The 19,763-nt window shown below is 41.3% G+C and overlaps 1 long non-coding RNA gene across 1 annotated transcript; it reads right to left on the reverse strand.

Moving 5' to 3' along the window:
- Positions 1 to 632: 632 nt before the first annotated feature.
- LOC310733406 lies at positions 633 to 1,841 on the reverse strand. Its single transcript, XR_014535716.1, has 3 exons — positions 1,622 to 1,841; positions 857 to 1,423; positions 633 to 714 (listed from the first exon to the last, which is right to left on the reverse strand). It is a non-coding gene; the product is annotated as an uncharacterized lncRNA (long non-coding RNA).
- Between the last annotated feature and the right edge of the window lie 17,922 nt (positions 1,842 to 19,763).

Here is a 19,763-nt window from a genome sequence, read left to right on the forward strand (position 1 = left end):
GCCCAGCAGCGACTCTTCGGGACGAGATCTCGAATCCTTTTGAGATCTTCCAGCAAGCTTTATCTTCAAGTCAGTCAGCCAGGTCAAGTCAACTCGCCCAAAGGCCCAGAGGGTCAGACGTTCGGAACAACTTGGAAATGACTCTCTCTTCCTTCATGATCTTCCGGCAAGCTTCACTTCCAAGAACAACTGCTCTGATTTGTTTGAGGGGTTTGAAAGCAGTGAGCAGAGGACATTCACCAGAACTACGAACACACACTACAGTAATCACATTAAGGTACGTAATTTCTCTACTATGGCAAACATCCAGTTCATTCAGTGTGTGAAGTGTGACATGTTTAGTCAGTCTTTCTCCGTTGGTAGCGATAATTTTATCTGTGAGAAGTGTAAGCTAGTTTGCTCTTTGACGGAGAAGATCTTAGCATTAGAGGAGCGCATCCAGAGTCTAGAGAGTTAATCCAGAGTGCGAGTAATATTATAGAGGTGTGTAAATTAGTGAAGGCAATGTCCAATGCAGTAACATGCTCTGGCCCATCCCAATGCCACGTGGCGATGTAGCCTACAGCAGGTTATGGTCGCTGAACTGTTGCATGTCCGAGTGGCGCTCCAAAAACAATGTGGGCTTCATTAATAATTGGAGCAGTTTTGAGGGCAAGGCTGGCCTGTTAGGGCGGGACTGTATCCATCCCACTCGGGAAGGTGCTGCTCTCATTTCTTGTAATATAGGTTATAGTCTCAGAACAGCGCTAGTTAACAAGTGACTGTCTAGAGCCAAGGCCAGGAAGCAGACAGACAGGCTAAACCGACCGTCTGCTAGCTGCACAGAGTCATCACTCAGGATCCACCATATTGAGACTACAAAACCAAAATATAGGAATTATCAAAAAGTCTGTTTTAGTAACCTGATTAACATTAAATTAAATAGGACTGAACGCACAGCCAGCACCTCTGATCTAAAAATAGGATTGTTGAATATTAGATCTCTCACGTCAAAAGCACTTACTATAAACGAAATTATTACCGACCAGGAGTTTAATATAATGTGTTTGACAAAAACGTGGATTAAACCGAATAAATATATAGCATTAAATGAAGCGAGTCCTCCTGGGTATAGTTACATACACCAACCCCGTCTAAATGGCAGAGGAGGTGGAGTCGCAGTTATTTATAATAATAATCTAAATGTCACACAAAAGAGTAAACACAAATGTAAAACATTTGAAGTTCTCTACACCAGCATAAAATATTCAGTGTCCGAAAGCAGGTCCAGTCAGTCAATTCCACTAATTATTATTTATAGACCCCCAGGGCCCTACTCTGATTTTCTCATAGAATTTGCAGATTTCATCACAAATGTAGCTACTTCTTTAGACAAAGCATAAATTATTGGTGACTTTAATATTCATTTTGATAATCAGGAAGACTCCTTAAGAGCAGCAATTGTGTCCATTCTAGATTCAGGTGGAATTATGTTATAGGACCCACTCATAGTGGTGGACACACTCTTGATTTGTTATTAACATTTGGATTAAAAATAAAAATTTTTCATAATTCCAGTCTGAAGCTTTTTCAGACCATTACCTCATCTCTTTAAAATCTGCCTCAGTCATTGCATTACTACCTCACCACGTTATCGTGTTAAGCGTACTTTCACGTCAGCTACAGCAGCGCGTTTTATCAATAATCTTCCAGAAATTACGATATTAGATAGATCTCCGTCTGACCCCGCAGAGCTCGACTGGGCCGCTGAATACCTAAAATCAACGTTACGTTACACTCTAGATGATGTAGCTCCCCCTAAGACCAAAATGATCAGGGAGAAAAAAATTTGCACAGTGGTATAATGATCATAAACGCACTTTAAAACAGACCACTCAAAAATTAGAACGTAAATGGCATCAAACAAAATTAACAGTATTTCAAATAGCATGGAAGGAGAGCCTCCTAAATTATAGAAAATCTCTTAGTGCTGCTAGATCGGCATATTTCTCCACCCTTATAGAAAATAACAAGCATAATCCTAGATTTTTATTCAGCACGGTAGAAAAATGAACAAGGAATAAAAGCACTGTGCTAACATGCACACCATCATTAGGTAGTAATGATTTCATGAACTTTTTTAATAATAAAATTGAAAACATCAGGCAAGAAATCCAGACGGTTAATATAAATCCAAATTATTTTACAAGTAACCCTGTAGACAGAAGCGTAATTATAGCAGACAATCAACTACAAAGCCTCACTCATTAATTTCCTCATCAACATCATCAACCTGCATTCTCGATCCCTTGCCTACAAGTTTCTTTAAACAGATAACTTCAGAGGTAATTTAACCTGTTTTAAAAATAATAAACTCCATTAGCACTGTTTATGTACCAAAATCCTTCAAACTGGCAGTTATCCACCCCCTTATTAAGAAACCTGACCTTGACCCATGTCAGCTGTCCAACTACAGACCAATATCAAATCGCCCCTTTATATCCAAAATTTTGGAAAAGGTTGTTCACAGCAGTTATGCTCACACCTACTTATGAATATCATTTTTTAAATGTAGCAGTCAAGATTTCGGCCTCATCATAGCACAGAGACGGCGCTAGTTAAGGTGGTAAATGACCTGTTATTGGCCTCTGATCAGGGTTTTGTCTCCTTACTTGTTTTGCTCGACCTTAGTGCAGCTTTTGACATCATCGATCACACTATACTACTTGCTAGACTTAAGAATGTTGTTGGAATAAAGGGAACAGCTCTCTCTTGGCTCAGGTCTTATTTGACTGATCGCTATCAGTTTGTTGATGTAAATGGTAAATTCTCCACACTCTATGAGGTAAAGTTTGGTGTTCCTAAAGGATCTGTCTTAGGCCCTCTGCTTTTCTCTTTATATATGCTGCCTCTTGGTGAAATTATTCATAAACATGGGATTCGCTTCCATTGCTATGCTGATGATACACAGCAGTATATTTCAGCAAAGCCAGATGAGAGAGATCAGCTTAACAATGTTGAGAAGTGTAATGGACATTAGACAGTGGATGCTTGATAACTTTCTTCTGCTCAAATTAGATAAGACGGAAGTACTTTTACTAGGACCACATGCAGCTAGAAGCAAACTTTCCGATTACGTAGCATCTCTGGATGGTGTTTCTGTTTCAGCATGTACGGCTGTCAAAGACCTAGGTGTGATTATTAACCCTAGTCTTTCCTTTGAGTCTCACGTGAATAATATCACCAGGATCGCCTTCTTTCTCCTTAATATGAAATATTGCTAAAATTAGAAATATGATGTCGTTACAGGATGCAGAAAAACTAGTTCATGCTTTTGTTACTTCTAGATTAGACTACTGTAATGCTTTACTGTCTGGGTGTGCATATAAGTGCATAAATAAGCTTCAGTTAGTTCAGAATGCAGCAGCAAGAGTCCTCACTAAATCTCGCATTGATTATAAAATACTACTACTGACGTATAAAGCAATTAATGGTCTCGCACCCGAGTAAACTTCTGTACCAGTATAATCCTCCATGCCTACTTAGATCAAAAGGTGCAGGCTATCTGTTGGTTCCTCAAATAATGAAGACTACTGCAGCGGGCAGATCTTTCTCTTATGAAGCCCCACAGTTATGTAACAGCCTTCCAACCAGTGTTCAGGACTCAGACACAGTCTCTGTGTTCAAGTTGAGGTTAAAAACCTATTTATTTAGTGAAGCCTTTGACCAGTAGTTTTTTTTCTTAGGTAAAGGCTCAGATCTGGAGGGAACATGGATATAGAGTGTTTGGTGAACTGGGATATTTGTATGCTGTGGTCCCCTCACATTCACACATTCATTCAGGTTTGTTGACGGTGGTGTGGTGGGTCGTCTCTTATCCCAGAGATCCCTCATGTCTGTGTTACATTCTGGTTCTCCCTTTTAGTTATGCTGCCATAGCGAGTCTTGCCGGAGTCCAAACTGCACAGTGACATTAACTTTCGTACAACAATAAGGACACTTAATAATCCATATCCTTCTCTTCTCTCTCTCTCTCTCTCTCTCTCTCTCTCTCTCTCTCTCTCTCTCTCTCTCTCCTTTGAGTTAAACATGCTCCTGAGGCTCCAGTGACCACTGTTCCTGCCCCCCCCCCCCCGTGGATCTTCCCACTTTGTCCAGGCCTGCCTCTGGATAGTGTTCTTTTCGACTGGAGACTGTTAATGTCAACAGTCTGCTACACTGACTCAGGAATACAGTTCGCTTCTGATCATCAGTCTGGTTCCTCTCAAGGTTTCTTCCTTATGCCATCTCGGGGAGTTTTTCCTTGCCACAGTTGCTCATCAGGGACAAACTTACTTACAAAGAACATATTTACTTTTAATCACCACATTATCTGTGTAAAGCTGCTTTGAGACAATGTTCATTGTTAAAAGCCATATACAAATAAAAATGAATTGAATTAAATTGATCTTCAGGAGAACCTGGAAGAACAACTCCATCCTAACTGACTCTTTAAAAATCTCTTTGTCGCATTCGGACTCTTGTGCAACAAGCCAATGCAAGTAACCATTTTACCAACCAATTTAAATGCGTATTTAAGTGTGAGCCCTTTATCGAATTTTAAAGTAAATTAAATTTCCGTGACGATTTCTCAGTTAGTGTCAGAGATCCACCTGCCATGCCCCCTTTAGTGGCTCTCTATGCCTCCGCTCTCCCTAGAGCTCCAGGTTTAACCACACATACCTGGAGCTCATCATCACTCATGCCTCCACTCTCTCTGAAGCTCCAGGTTTAACAATGCACACCTGAAGCTGATCATCACCTCACCCCGCTCCTACATAAACCCCTCACTCACGGTCACTCCCCGTTCGTTATTAAATGTGTTGGATGCTACTTACTGTGTGAATGGGTTGGTTGTTTGTGTGCTGTTCTGTGGCTTCCGTTCCGCTCGGACTCCACAATTCCATACCGGCCGCGCTTCACCTCTCCGTGCATCTCGGGTCAGTTAGCGCACTTCGGACTCTCTCAACCGTAGGACTGCCATGTGCTTGTGCTTGTATGTGTGCGTGTGCACGTGTGCGCGTCTGTGTGTGTGTGCTCGTGTGTCTCTCTCTCTCACTCACACTTGTATTAAAACTCGAGCGAGCTGTACTCTGGCTTCCGCCTTCTGTTTTCGCTCGCACCCTGACAGTTAGGGTGTGATTAATTTTGTAGATTAGGCTGTCCATTCCTTTCCTTTCTTTCTCTCCTTTCTTCTTTTCCATTCTCTTCCTCCTTTTCCTATTTTTAACTTTGTTTTTTTATTTTCTTTATTTCTTTTTGTTTGTTTGTGTAGTTAGTTTTATGTTGTGTTTCTCATTCATTAAACGCTGTATTTTTCATAAGTGATTGTCTCTAAATGCCGCTCACATTTTAAGGTTCCTGCAACATTCGATCTGAACTACATGCTCTATTAATTGTACGGTATAAACTAAAGGGGGGTTGCGTCTTTCTCGGCTGGGAAGATACCTCTTTTATAGAATTAATATAAAATTATACTGTCTGTTTGCCGGCCGAACAGACCAATAAGTGTAACGTCAATTCCATTACCGTCAATTCAACTTAATTTAAATATTTAGGAGTAACTATAACCCGTTATAATTACTTGTAAATATTCCCTTTTCTTTGCTAGCTAAATTCGCTACATATAATGGTGGAGAATGTGGGCAAACTTATTCAAACTATATACTCATTTTATCTTTGTCAATGGTTTTTCCCTCTTCTCTCCCATTCGCTACATATAATGGTGGAGAATGCAGGCAAACTGTTATTCAAACTATATACTCATTTTATCTTTGTCAATGGTTTTTCCCTCTTCTCTCCCATTCGCTACACCAATCAATGACCCGACCTAAAAACTTAATAGAAACTTGCATCAATAACACTTTTTTGGACTTAACTTGAGGTTGTAATCCCGAAACCTCAATCTCTCTCCAGCCTCTCCATCATGCAAACACCAGTAAGTCATACAAATAACACAACAGACTACTAAAATTAAAATCTTTAAAGATGCTCAGTCACCTGTTAGAAGACTGGAAAGATACATGGGAGCTAAACCATTTAGGGCTTTGTAAGTAAGTAGCAGTAGTTTGTAGTCTATTCAAAACTTCATATCATATTTTCTTAACCTTGTGAGAACTCTGGCTGCTGCATTCTGGACTAACTGTAGCTTGTTTATTAACGATGCAGGACAACCACCTAGTAATGCATTACAATAGTCCAGTCTGGAGGTCATGAATGGGTGGACGAGCTTCTCTGCATCATATATAGACATGTTTCTTAGCTTAGCAATATTTCTAAGGTGGACGAAGGCTGTTTTTGTAACATGGTTGATATGATTTTTAAAAGACAAGTTGCTCTCTAAAATAAATCCCAGTTCTTTTACTGTTGAACTAGTAGTTACAGTACATCCTTCTAAATGCAGGTTGAAATGCTGGAGCTTCTGTGTACTGGTTTTTATTCAGGATCACGGGTACCTGTGCAGCAACATTGAGAACACAAGCACCAGGGAAACAGCGAGTGTGCACCTTACCCTTGGCTCCGGTAGCGCAGACATGCCGGACGATAGAATGCTGTCTCATAAGGAGGGGCAAAACGGTTCTCTGTCGAGACCTTGAAGGTCGGTGGAGGTGGAGACATCCTCTGCTTGGCTCGCGTCTTCCACTGCTGCAGCATCCAGGGTCCGTAGTGCCCCAGTGCTGCAGTGAACAATACCTGGGCGGGCCACGTTGTAGGTTCCCTGGGCCCAGGCAGAGAGACACGCAGAGTTGAGGTGCTGGGAGCATTAGGTTTAACCCGAGAATCTACCTGAGACGAGTGAGCTTCCACCCGGGATATTTCCAGTGCCGCTTTCTGCTCTCGCAGCTGGGTATGTTTTGCATGTAGGTCTCTAAAGCCTCCAGCAAAAACTCCACCGTTTGCAACTCGAACGAATCCTTACCTGTGTTCAATGGCAGACACACAACCAACATAGTGCTTATAATAGCAAATAGAGTTCAGATAAAGTGTGAGGCAATAAATGTAGTCACCACTAGTGGTAGTTGAGTTACCGAGCTACAGGCACAAGTCAGAAAGACAAAAAACATTTCAGTATTATTTAAGGAGGAAAAAAGATAGATACATTTTAAAGTATAGTTTGAAAACGGCAACAAAAATGCAAACACGGAACTCACGGCAAACAACTCAAACACTTAAAGCTACGTCGCATTAAATTATGTTTAGCAGTTTAGCACATGGCTCTCAAACAGGGGAGGGAGAAAAGGATTAGACATAGTTTTAGATAAATGTTTGTAGGCATCTCCTTTGTCATGAAAATCTTCATAAAATTTTAAATATAATCTCATGAGACGTGGCTTTTAACACAGTACTTTTCTGGATTGCTTCAGGACTGATTTCATGTATTAATACATGAAAGAAAAAATTATGTTCAATGAAGGAAATGTATATCCATGGCACTTCATCATCTATAACTTAATATCTTTTTGAGTAATATCGATTTTGAATGATTGTTAGTAAAGCTCAAAGTGTCATTTTAAAGATATTTAGCTCATTTTAAAGATATTTAAAATGTGTATGTAGCCCACTTTTATCGGGAACTGTTAAAATTTAAATTTAGGTAGGGCATTTTCAGCTGTGAGTCCTAAAATCTGTGGCAAAGGCTAACAGGTTAAGGTCAAAGTCACTAAAGACTACAGCCTTCAGTCTTCACTTAAGATCACCAATTGCACTGGGCTGATATTTACTCTCTGGTACAGCCACCTGAGCCTGACTAAAACTTTGCAAAAAATTAAAATCTTTCACAGCATGACACAGGAACACATCTGCCAACTTACAGTTCTTGTTTAGGGTAATCAGCTTGTCTGAAAGGTTGCTAACATTCAAATGATCCGAGCGATCTCCCCACAGAGGTGTAATAATGCGGCCAATGTTCCAAGGCATATTTCGGTAAGAAACAATCTACAATTAGTGCTTCCTGGCAACATGGAAGAATTTCTTGCCAACTTTTTCCCCAAACAAGGTCTTTTTTTTGTCACCTTATCTGGTGGGTCACTACTCTACTTTACACAACCATCAGCAAGTATTCGCTATAATATCTAAAAGTAATTTGCATGGCTCTGAAACACTGTTACACAGGATTCTCCAGTAATCACTGACTCATTTGACCCATGAGTAGCTTGACTATATTGATACCAATGATTACAGTTTTTCTCAACTGCTTTCAGTCATTTCTCAGATCAGAATTGAAGTTTGCAGATCTCCAAGTGCATTTCTCAAAACAACACGTACAAACTGCACAACATAGTGGATAACCGGAAAATATGCGTCACCTGCTCAAAATGCTTTGTCTATCGTGCAAAAGCATGTTTTTTCATCAATCATTGTGTCAGAGGCAGCAGAATCCCATGTCATTTTTTCAACAATGTGAACGTGACAGGCAAAATTATTAGTCATGTTGTCAGTAGAACATCATACTCAGTTTTAGTTAAATTATACTCAAGTCAGGTTTTGATGACTAGAAACTACTAAATTACCGTACTGGTGTGTGGCATAATTTACAGTGTCCCTCCGGTAAAAATAAGTTACTTTTGCAAACCATTGTGCATCAACTACACATAGGCTATTTACCAACAAATGAAAACCTGAAAAAGACAAAGTGGGAAATACTATACAAAGTGGGAAATACTATATATAATGTACAGAAGGTAAAGGTGAAATTATATGGAAGTTTTCCTATGCGTCATGTCGGTCCTCTCTGTTGGGCCACAGATTCTCATCCACAACACAACATATATTTTCCCTTGCTATGCATGCTGGAAAGAATCTTCTTGAGTGCCTAATCCAGCCTCTGCATGCATCTGCTAAGATGTCCTCACATGCTGCATCCATTGCAGCCAGCAGTGTCATCCGTGTATGTGGCTGATGATCATGTAGAAATCTGTATAGACATACAATTCTGAGAACATGTTCACTCATTTTGATAGTACAGACTTCCAACCTGAGAAAAAGACTAATTTGTTTGGTGGTTGTGACATTTCAGCTGAGAACCAGGACAAGTTATTTTGCACAGCAGGACAAAAGCAACAAGAATTGTCAAAAGCAGCTGACAGATGTACAGAACCATTTGCATGTTGTCCAAAAGCAATTGCAAATTGATGAAAACAACAAGACATTGATGATCACGCTGATATGATGTGAAGAACTGACAACAGGTTCTGACGGTGGGACGAGTAGTTTTGAGAAATGCAGTTCTGTTGTGAGAAATGACTGAAAGCAGTTGAGAAAAACTGTAAATCATTCTCTTAATATACTTTAAGCTCAACTTCATACATGTATTTTTGCTTTGTTGCATTACCTCCACATCCCACTAACATTATTTCACACGTCAGATGTGTGGGCTTCAGCAACACATTATCCCTGAGCCTTCTGCTCTCTACTGCTTCACTTAAAGTACAAGCCATAGATCCAAAGTCCAACATTCCCATTATCTCGAATTTAGAACATAGACAGGTGCATAAAACAACTTTTTAAATACTTCCAGGTTTTGTATATTCTGCAAAATCACCTTGACTTGGCTATAGCTTGCACACATGTACTTTCTGTAGTACTGAGGGTTTGTTCTGTTCCAGAATGTTCCTTTTGGCATAAGGAAAAAACCTTGAGAGTAACCAAACTCAAGAGGGAACCCATTCTCTTCTGGGTGGCACCGAATGTCGATTTATAAACGATGTTGAGGTGTGCAGTAATGTTGATCAGATGCAAACTGTAGTCCTGTGTTAGTGTAGCACACTGTTGATATTAACTACAGTCCAAATCCATCCTCAAAGCTTCCGTTCTTACTCCGGAATTTCATGGACCCACCCAAGGCGTTGATGAGAAACTGTCCCCAGCTGCACAGAGTGGCCTTCAATCAAAGAGAACACTATGCCTGGACGAAGTCTAAAGATTTGGAAAGATCCACAGAGGGAAGAGGGGCAGTTACAGTGGTCACTGGAACCTTAGGTGCATGTTTTACTTGACCGAGAGAGAGAGAGAGAGAGAGAGAGAGAGAGAGAGAGAGAGAGAGAGAGAGAAGAGGGGTGACAGGAAGAGACGGATATGATTATTATGTGTCCTTATTGTTGTATAAAAGTTAATGTCACTGTGCAGTTTGGACTCTGACAAGACTCGCTAGGGCAGCATAGCTAAAAGGGAGAACCAGGAGGTAACACTGACATGAGGGATCTCTGGGATAAGAGATGACCCACCACACCACCGTCAACAAATCTGAGTGAACGTGTGAGAGTGAGGGGACGACAGCATACAAATATTCTAGTTCACCAAACACTCTATACGATCCCTTCAGATCTGCTTTTCTTTCAGTAGAAAAATCTACTTAGAAAAGACTTGACTAAATATATATGTTTTCAACCTTGTCTTGAACATTGAGACTGTGTCTGAGTCCCGCACACTGATTGGAAGGTTGTTCCATAACTTTGGGGCATTATAAGAGAAATATCTGCCCCCTGCTGTAGTCTTCATTATTTGAGGTACCAACAAATAGCCTGCAACTTTTAATCTAAGTAGGCGTGAAGGATCATACTGGTACAGAAGTTCACTCAGATACTGTGGTGCGGGACCGTTAAGTGCTTTATACATAGTAGTAGTATTTTATAATCAAGATTTGATTGGAAGCCAGTGTAGACTGGTAAAAACAGTCATATTTTCTAGATCTAGTGAGGACTCTTGCTGTTGCATTCTGAACTAACTGAAGCTTATTTATACACTTACTGGAACACCCAGACAGTAAAGCATTACAGTAGTCTAATCTAGATGTAACAAAAGCATGAACTAGTTTTTCTGCATTATGTAACAACTTCATATTTATAATTTTAGCAATATTTAAAAGGATAAAGAAGGCGATCTTGGTAATAAAATTCATGTGAGCCTTATAGGAAAGTCTAGGGGTCAATAATCACACCAAAGTCTTTGACTGCTGTACACGCTGAAACAAAAACACCATCCAGAGATGCTACGTAATCGGAAAGTTTGCTTCTACCTGCATGTGGTCCTAGTAAAAGTACTTCTGTCTTATCTGAGTTGAGCAGAAAAATGTTATCAAGCATCCACTGTCTAATGCCCTTTACACAGTCCTGAACATTGTTAAGCTGATCTCTCTTATCTGGCTTCCCTGAAATATACAGCTGTGTATCATCAGCATAGCAATGGAAGCGAATACCATGTGTTAGATTTTTATCATGCCCAAACGAAACCTAATTGTTGGAGAGGTTTCTATATAAACTGCGATGCCTGTGGTGCCTTTTTGATATCAGGGAAGAATCACACAGCACACAATATGGAGCAATGTTCTTCTTCGGCTTATTGCAGGCAACATACAGGTGTATATATACACAATGGAAAGAAAGCTTGGCCCAAAGTTGTTTCCTGTTTAGATAAGAAGATATACTAGCAGGAGATGTGTGAGCCCAGATAAAGACTCCCTGTATACGTTACATACTAACATCGTAAATATTCTATAGACACTTAACAGACAAAGGAATGTGTGTGAACCAGTGTAAGAATCATCTTAACACTAACAATGGCCACTTTAAATCATTCATGATTTGACATCACACACCAAAATATAGGATGTTCTTCCTGGAAACAGAAACGGTGACATAAACTGCAAATGAAAAGATAAAGACAAAACAAAAGCAACAGATTTCAATTTATTCGGTCCCTACATGCATTCAATCCTTCATCATCACCACTCCAATCGAGGCCTTGATGGCCTGTCTTACCATCGTCATCAAACATCACAACATACAAAGTACAATTCCAACAATCAATACAAGAATCAATCCTTAAACAAAGTAGTGTTTAACACTCGTAAACAAATTCTTAATCTTCTCAAAAAAACTTTGTTCAGCAGTCGTTTCATGTTCTCCAAGATATCATGAGACAATTGTTCCTCAGCGCTTGTTCAATATGTCTATAAGCAGTATTATCAGGTATACGTAACAGTTTCCTCTCCGAATGATGTGTTCAAAGAGAATAAGAAAAATTCGGAGTGTAATTACAACTATGCACATATATTTATAGAATTTAGACCTAGAGCAGATATCAGGGTGAGCTAAACAAAACAGTAGAGTGAGTGAGATCTTCACCCCGGAGGTGGCCCCCTTTCTAATATAAAGAAAGGATCCTTCCGTGGGCTCTCAACTGTTTCAGCCCTGAATACTCACTTAGGTAGGCTTCTTAGGCCAACAGACCAATTAGTGCACAGATTAAGCGGGTGCTGTTTTGATCCTGCTTGCATGTATCCACTGTGGCTGATAATCAGTCAGAACTCCAGTTCTGGTTACAGCTAGAACAGTTGCTGGACCCAGATACTTTTGGCTCACCGACCTTGGTAGGCTTCAGACTTCGAATCAGGACCTGCTGATTAGGCACAAAAGGGTGTGTTGGCTTATCTGTGGGCAGAGGAATAGTTATTGAGACATCAGCACTGATAGAATTCAATTTCTCGACCAGGGCAGAAAAGTAGTCGTCCACCATCACTTCCAGGTTACCTAAGGAAGAAATGCCAGTGCGTCCCCTGACCCATAGGGTCGGGAAAGGCTTGAACATAAAACTTTCAAAAGATTAGTTTTGTTGAAGATAGGGTCATTCTCATTTCGGTGAGTACACCCGGGAGAACAACAGTCCAATTTCGGCCAGTTTCAATGCAGGCTTTAGTAACACGTTTCTTAATGTTTCTGTTTGTTCTCTCTACCACTCCAGCTGACAGTGGGTGAGAGGGAATATTAAAATACCAATCAATTGCTGAGCTTTTAGCCAAAAGTTGTGTTACTTTAGAAGCAAAAGGTGTGCCGTTATCACTTTTAATTACGCTAGGAATACCAAACCTAGATCTCTTTTGTTAATATTTTGACAACTGTTTTAGCATTCTCAGTCCCACATGCAAATCCTTCTGGCCACTTACTGAATCTATCAACTATAACCAACAGGTATCTCAAATTTCCTACAGGTGGCATATTTGTAAAATCTATCTATAGGTGTTGGAAAGGGGCTTCAGGAAAAGTAAGCGCAGTATGTTGTACAGGTCTACTTTATCCGCTAACATGTTTCCCTGAATTTCCTCTGAATCATCAACGACATGTCTTTTAACCTTAACTATGGCTATTTTGGCAGGGAGTTGAACAGCATTTCAAAGCATTCACCTATGAGATTAAAATGTGCTATGGGCTTTCCATCAGCTGTTTTAAAGTCTCTTTTCTTCCATGTTTCGGCAAAATCATGCACAACACAATAAGCATACTTAGAATCAGTGTATATAGTCACTACTTTACCTTCAGACAACTGACATGCTCTTGTAAGTGCCACCAACTCTGCAGCTTGTGCAGATGTGTATGGTAATGATTTAGCTTCAACTATTTTATCAGGTATTACAACCGCATATCCACATAAATACACATCATCAGAAGGTTTTGAACATTAACCATCTACATATAGGCAATTCCCCTCTTCCAGGGCCATATCTAAAAGAACAGACCTACAAGAGGTCTCCTGTTCAATGTGTGTAAGGCGATCATGTGCCTTGTCAAAACCATCTAAATCAATATCGTCTAGCAGATCACGCAGCACTACTACAGCTGAATGTGGCTGAGATAAAGGCTTAATAGTTAAGTTTTCTGTCCCCAAGAGTGTGGTTTCATAAACAGATCTATGTTGTGCTGTCATATGTGTGTGTTGAGATTGTGTAAACTAGCTGTTACCTGATGTGAGGTGTACAGTAACAAAGGACATGACAGCACCGTTTTCTTAGCATCCCGGACCATCAGAGAAGGTACCGCACGCAAGCACGAGGGCAACCCTTGTGCTACGTTGTCTAAAGATTTGGAAAGATACGCAACAGGGCGATATCTGTCACAAAGACAATACAAGACAGTGCAAGACAATACACAGTGCAAAGGAACACAAAATGCAGGTTGATGATTTTGATGAGGAAATAAATGAAACTAAGTCATTCTCTTGAATATGAGTAAAGCTTTCTAATTGATTGTCTTATAATTACACTGCTGTCTACAGGGTTATTTGTAAAATAGTTTGGATTTATATTAATCCTCTGGATTTCCTGATTTTTTCAACTTTATTATAAAAAAAGTTAATAAAATCATTACTACCTAAAACATCTAGGATTATGCCTGTTATTTTCTATGAGGGTGAAGAAATATGCTGATCTAGCAGCACAAAGAGATTTTCTATAATTTAGGAGGCTCTCCTTCCATGCTATTTAAAATACTGTTAATTTTGTATGACACCATTTACGGTTTAATTTGCAAGTGGTCTGTTTTAATGTGCATGTATGATCATTATACCACTGTGCAAATTTTTTCTCCCTGATCATTTTGGTCTTAAGGGGAGCTACATCATTTGAGTCTAACGGAACGCTGATTCTAGGTATTCAGTGGCCCAGTCAAGCTCTGCGGGGTCAGACGGAGAACTATTTAATATCGTCTTTTCCGGAAGATTATTGATAAAACCTGCTGCTGTAGCTGACATAAATGTACGCTAAATGACTGCACCCTAGGCCTCCTCACCTACATCAGTACCTGCCTTTCATAACACTCTTGTGGCTGATGAACCACCAAATATATTTGAACCATCAAATATCCATAAGCACAGTCCAAAATCTGAAGAAACATCTTCCCAGAAGAGTGGAGGGAATTATAAGAGCAAATTGGAACTAAATGTTGAACAAACTTATGACCAGGTGACCCAGTACTTTTAGAAATATAGTGTGTATGTGTATGTATGTGTGTGTGTGTATGTATGTGTATGTGTGTGTATATATATATATATATATATATATATATATATATATATATATATATATATATATATATATATATATATATATATATATATCTTTTCTCTGCTTGTATTCTATATGGTGGTTGTTCAGCCTGGATACACTCAGTTTTGGTATTAATACATTGATACAATGTAAGGTTCAGTTACCAGTGTGACTATAAAACAGATAGTAGTAACGGCTACTTTTTACTTAAGTACATGTCAGAGCCCAAACTTCTTTACTTTAACTTGAGTAGAAAAGTGTAGTCAATACTTAAAATTGTACTAGAGTCTTTTAAAACATGAGTATCTGTGTTTCTACTTAAGTAAATAAGTATATACTTTTGCCACCTCTGGTCACATCAACACCCTCGTGAAGAAGGCCCGGCAGGAGGAGTCTGTAAAATCTGAGAGGCTTAAGGGACTTTAAACTACTCAGGCGCTAAGGACTTTTTACACTTGCACCGTTGAGAGCGATCTGACGGAGAGCATCACTTCCTGGTTCGGGAACAGCACCATGCAGGACAGGCGAGCCCTCCAGAGGGTGGTGCGGTGAATGTTCCATCCGCACCTAGCTCCCAGAGCTTCAGAATATATGCTTTGGGAAGGCCCCGCATTGTCCATGCTCTGTAAAATCCGGCCAATAGTCAAGTTGTGACGTGCTCAGTCGGCTCTCGAGAGAGACAATTGTCTGTGCTGTAACCATATGGCTATTCAGACCCACTGCCTCTTAGGAGGCCTCAACGGCGGGTTGGTTCCCTGATCAGGTGTCTTGGTTTGGGAGGCCAGGTTGTTAGCCCTGCCACAGGACGTGCTTAGGGGCACAACCTCCCTCCAGCAGGTGTCTCCCTCCATTCCTGCCCAAGAAATCACTCCGGATGGAGGAAACCCGCCGCCTCTCCGAAGGCCTCAACGGGTGCAGGGCACTGCTCCAGCCGCTCTGAGGTCTGGGGCCAGCCTTGAGGGGTTGGTTCCCTGATCGTATGCCTTGGCACAGGGGGCCACAATGTTAGCCCTGCCACAGGATGTGCTTTGGGGCAAAGCTTCCCTCCAGCGGATGTCTTCCTCCATTCCCACTCGAGAAATCGCTGCGGATGGAGGAGACCAGCCACCTCTCTGGAGCTTTCAACAGCTGCAGGGCAGTCTGGAATCGAGATGTCGTTCTCACCTACATGGAGAAGCTGGGGTTAAGATTAAATGCAGGGAAGAGTGTGCTTTCTCTGTTGCAGAGAACCACCTTCTTGGGTGTGGTATGGGACTCGACCGTGCTGCGGGCAGAATTGTCTCCCGCCCGGATCGCAGCCATTCTCAGAGCAGTCGAGAGAGTGAGAGAAGGCCAAATACTCACTGTGAGGCAGTTCCAGAGGCTGTTGGGTCTCATGGCGCCCAAGGTCGGTGGGACGAGCTACATCGTTCATGGCACATAAACTGCCTAGAGATGATGGCTGTGCTTATGGCACTCGAACACTCGGTGGTCTCGTACATCAACCGCCAGGGGGGGGTCTCCGATCTCGCCACCTGTACAGGCTGGCGCACCAGTTCCTTCGGTGGTCCCAAGGGAAACTCCTGAGGTGGTGGAGCAGATATGGCAGAGATATTACAAAGCCCAGGCAGATTTGTTTGCGACTCGAGAGACCTCGCACTGTCCCCTCTGGTTCTCTCTCTCACCCAGCCCCACTGGGGCTAACCGGCATGGTGCAGCTGTGGCAGAGGCTTCGTCTATACACCTTCCCTCCCATCGCGCTGCTCCCTGGAGTTCTGGAGAAAATCCACCAGGATGGAGTACGTCTCCTCCTGGTGGCACCTTGTTGACCAGGCAGACCATGGTTTGCAGACCTCCTTTGGAAATTCCTCCCAGGAGGGGAGGGATTTCCTCTCGCAGGCTGGGGGAGCCCTGGTTCACCCCTGCCCAGAGTTATGGAGGCTATGGCTGTGGCCCCTGGGGGGGTGCAGTTTCTAGCGGCTGGTCTCTCTACTGAGGTAGTTTAGACCATCCTCCATACCAGAGCTCTCTCCATGAGGAGGTCATATGCCACTAGATGGCAGCTGTTCTCCACATGGTTTGAGCACCACCAGTTGGACACAGTCAAAAAGTCCAACTGGTGTCCAACAGTCCAAAGTCAATCTAGAGACCACCATCTAATGCTGTCTAGCTACACTATCACCTGCCAAAACCTTACAGTCTCTAAACTCTTTTAGGTTGCATCTCCTGCATAAAACTGTAATCCACCTGTGTGTGCACCTTCCTCCACTCTCATATGTCACCCTATGCTCTTCCTTTATCTTAAAATAAGTATTTAATGTTCACAATGTTACAGCTCCCATTTTCACTGTCACTGCAAATATTTTACTTTGTATTTCCTTGTGTTGACTCTGTAAAACATTACAACAGGAGATTTTTTTCTGTCCAGCCATCTATCAGATTGCAAAACACAATGCATTTTAGTTAAAACTGTTATGTTAATTAGATTTTTACACATAAGAAATATTTTTCTTAATCACTAAACATTTGTTTTGCTGATAAAGAGGGGTAACAGAAAGGGCGTTAAGGTCCCCAACTCTTTTGAGAGACGAAATGGCAGTTGAAAGACAGTCTTGACTGTCAGTAATCTCAAGGGCACCTCAGGCAATGGCTTGACCGGAAACTTAGATACTATCTGTGTCATTATCGGGTTCTTCCCTAGCAAATGCTCAGCAAAACCGATCTTGATAATCTGTAACCTGAAGAGTGGAAGGAGATAACCCTTTGGCGAACTGTTCCTGAAGGAATTCCAACAGCTTCCACGGCTCTGGGCAGGAGTAAAGCTAAGCGCCCCCTGACAGAAGACAGAAGATCCCGCCTTTGAGGAATCTCCCAGGGAGGGTGTTTGGGAAGGTTTACCAGATCAGCAAACCATGGCCGGCCTAGCCAGCACAGGACTACCAGAAGGAGATGGACTCCATCCCAATGAACTGTCTCCAGAATTCCCTGGAGCAGCGCAATTTGGGGAAAAGCATACAGGCGTAGCCTCGGCCATGCTTGCACCATAGAGTCCAGTCTGAGAGGAGCTGGGTGAGTAAGGGAAAACTAGAGGGGACAGTGTGAGGTCTTTCTAGTCGCAAAGAGGTCCACTTGTGCTCTGTAAAACTTCCTCCATATCTCCTCCACTCAAGTGGCCTCAGCCTTTCCCTCAAAAAAGGCATCTGCTCCCAGGTTTAACCACCCTGGGATGTATACTGCCCTCAGTGAGAGCAGCTTCCTTTAAGCCCACAGGAGGATCTGTCAAACTTGTAAAGCTTTATACTTGTATCTTATACACTCCTCATATGCATTTTCCATTGCTTTTACCACATCCCTCTTTACCTGCTGCTGCAACTCAATGTACTCCTGCCTACTTTTCTTATCTCTCTTTCGATCCCAATTCTGTTTTGTCAACCTCTTTCTCCTTAAGCGTTCCTGCACTTTCTCATTCCACCACCACGTCTCTTTATCTTACTTTCTCTTTCCAGATGCCAGGAAGTACCTTCCTAGCTGTCTCCCTTATCATTTCTGCAGTAGTTGCCCAATCATCCAGCACCTCTTCACCACCACCAAGCCCCTGTCTGACCTCTTCCCTGAACCTTACACTACAGTCTTCCTCCTTCAGTTTCCACCATCTTCTTCTTTTTTCTGTCCTCACTCTCCTCAGCATCTTCTTCACATTCAAATCCATCCTACAGACCACCATCTGATGCTGTTTAGCTACACTATCTTCTGCCAACACCTTATGGTCTCTAATCTCTTTCAGGTTGCATATCGTGTTGCTAACGCCTTGGGTGGCGGTTATTGGTAACCTGGGCCTCAACCGATAAAAATTTTGGTTCGTGATTCTTTTTTTTTTGCAATGTTTTACGCTGGATGCCCTTTCTAACGTAACCCTCTCTAATTATTTGGGCTTCGGATCAACACTAAGAGTGCACTGGCTTGTGAAACCCTAATGGCTGGGTTGAAAAATTATCTAAAATATAATAGACAAAAATGTATGTTTGCTTCTTGCTAAGAAGGCAGGTGCTCCTACTAACGATGAAGTAGAAACTGATAGGTGAGTCAAATGTGAATGTGTTTGTTATTGTGTTTTAGGACAGTGTTACTTAATTGATGAGTTATTAATGTTGCCTTATTTTTTTTTACAGCTAATACAAACACTGGTGTCTTCATCAATGATTCTTTATACTAATTCAAGGAAAGTTAAACCTAATGCAGGCAATGAATCAATTACAATTCTGACAGCCCAACTGAGATGTTGTGGTGCAGTTTTAGAAAGGTAGCTGAGGCTCTTTATTTTATGTTTATTACGTAGAAAAGGATAAGCTTACCCTTCAGAGAGCGAATTCCATACATACTGCATCAGTACCAGTGTATTGGTGCCACTTTGTCTCCTTGCTATACACTGAATGTCACTGCACTTCCACTTTGAGCCATCCTGATCAGCTGAGGTTGACTGACTTTGTTTAGATTGTCGCTCTGCCTCATTTCTCCAATGTGGACTTTGCTTGTCCCTTTTACTGTACATTCCCACCTGCAATGCATTGCTCCTCCATCTGGCTCTACTTTGATTGTCTTCCCATATTTGATGTTGGTCACAATTAAATTAGTTTTTGTGTTCGTGCATCCTGTTGTCTAATGTATTTAGGGTTTATTTAATTTGGTAAGTGTGTGAAATAAATAGCTGCCACTGCAATTGCTTTCAGATTTTTGCATGACAATTATATTCATTTCTTAAGAAACAGCACTTGTCCTTTATATATGAAATGTTTGTCACTTTGCCATCAAAATATAAAATTCACTTTTGAAATATCAATAATGGCATGTGATCAAACTGCTATTGGTACAATAATAGACTCTTAGTGCTGCTAGATAAGCATATTTCTCCACCCTCAAAAAATAACAAGCATAATCCTAGATTTTTATTCAG

The sequence above is a fragment of the Silurus aristotelis genome, assembly GCF_946808225.1.
Source record: "Silurus aristotelis genome assembly, chromosome: 11".
In the NCBI taxonomy this organism is placed as follows: Eukaryota; Metazoa; Chordata; class Actinopteri; order Siluriformes; family Siluridae; genus Silurus; species Silurus aristotelis.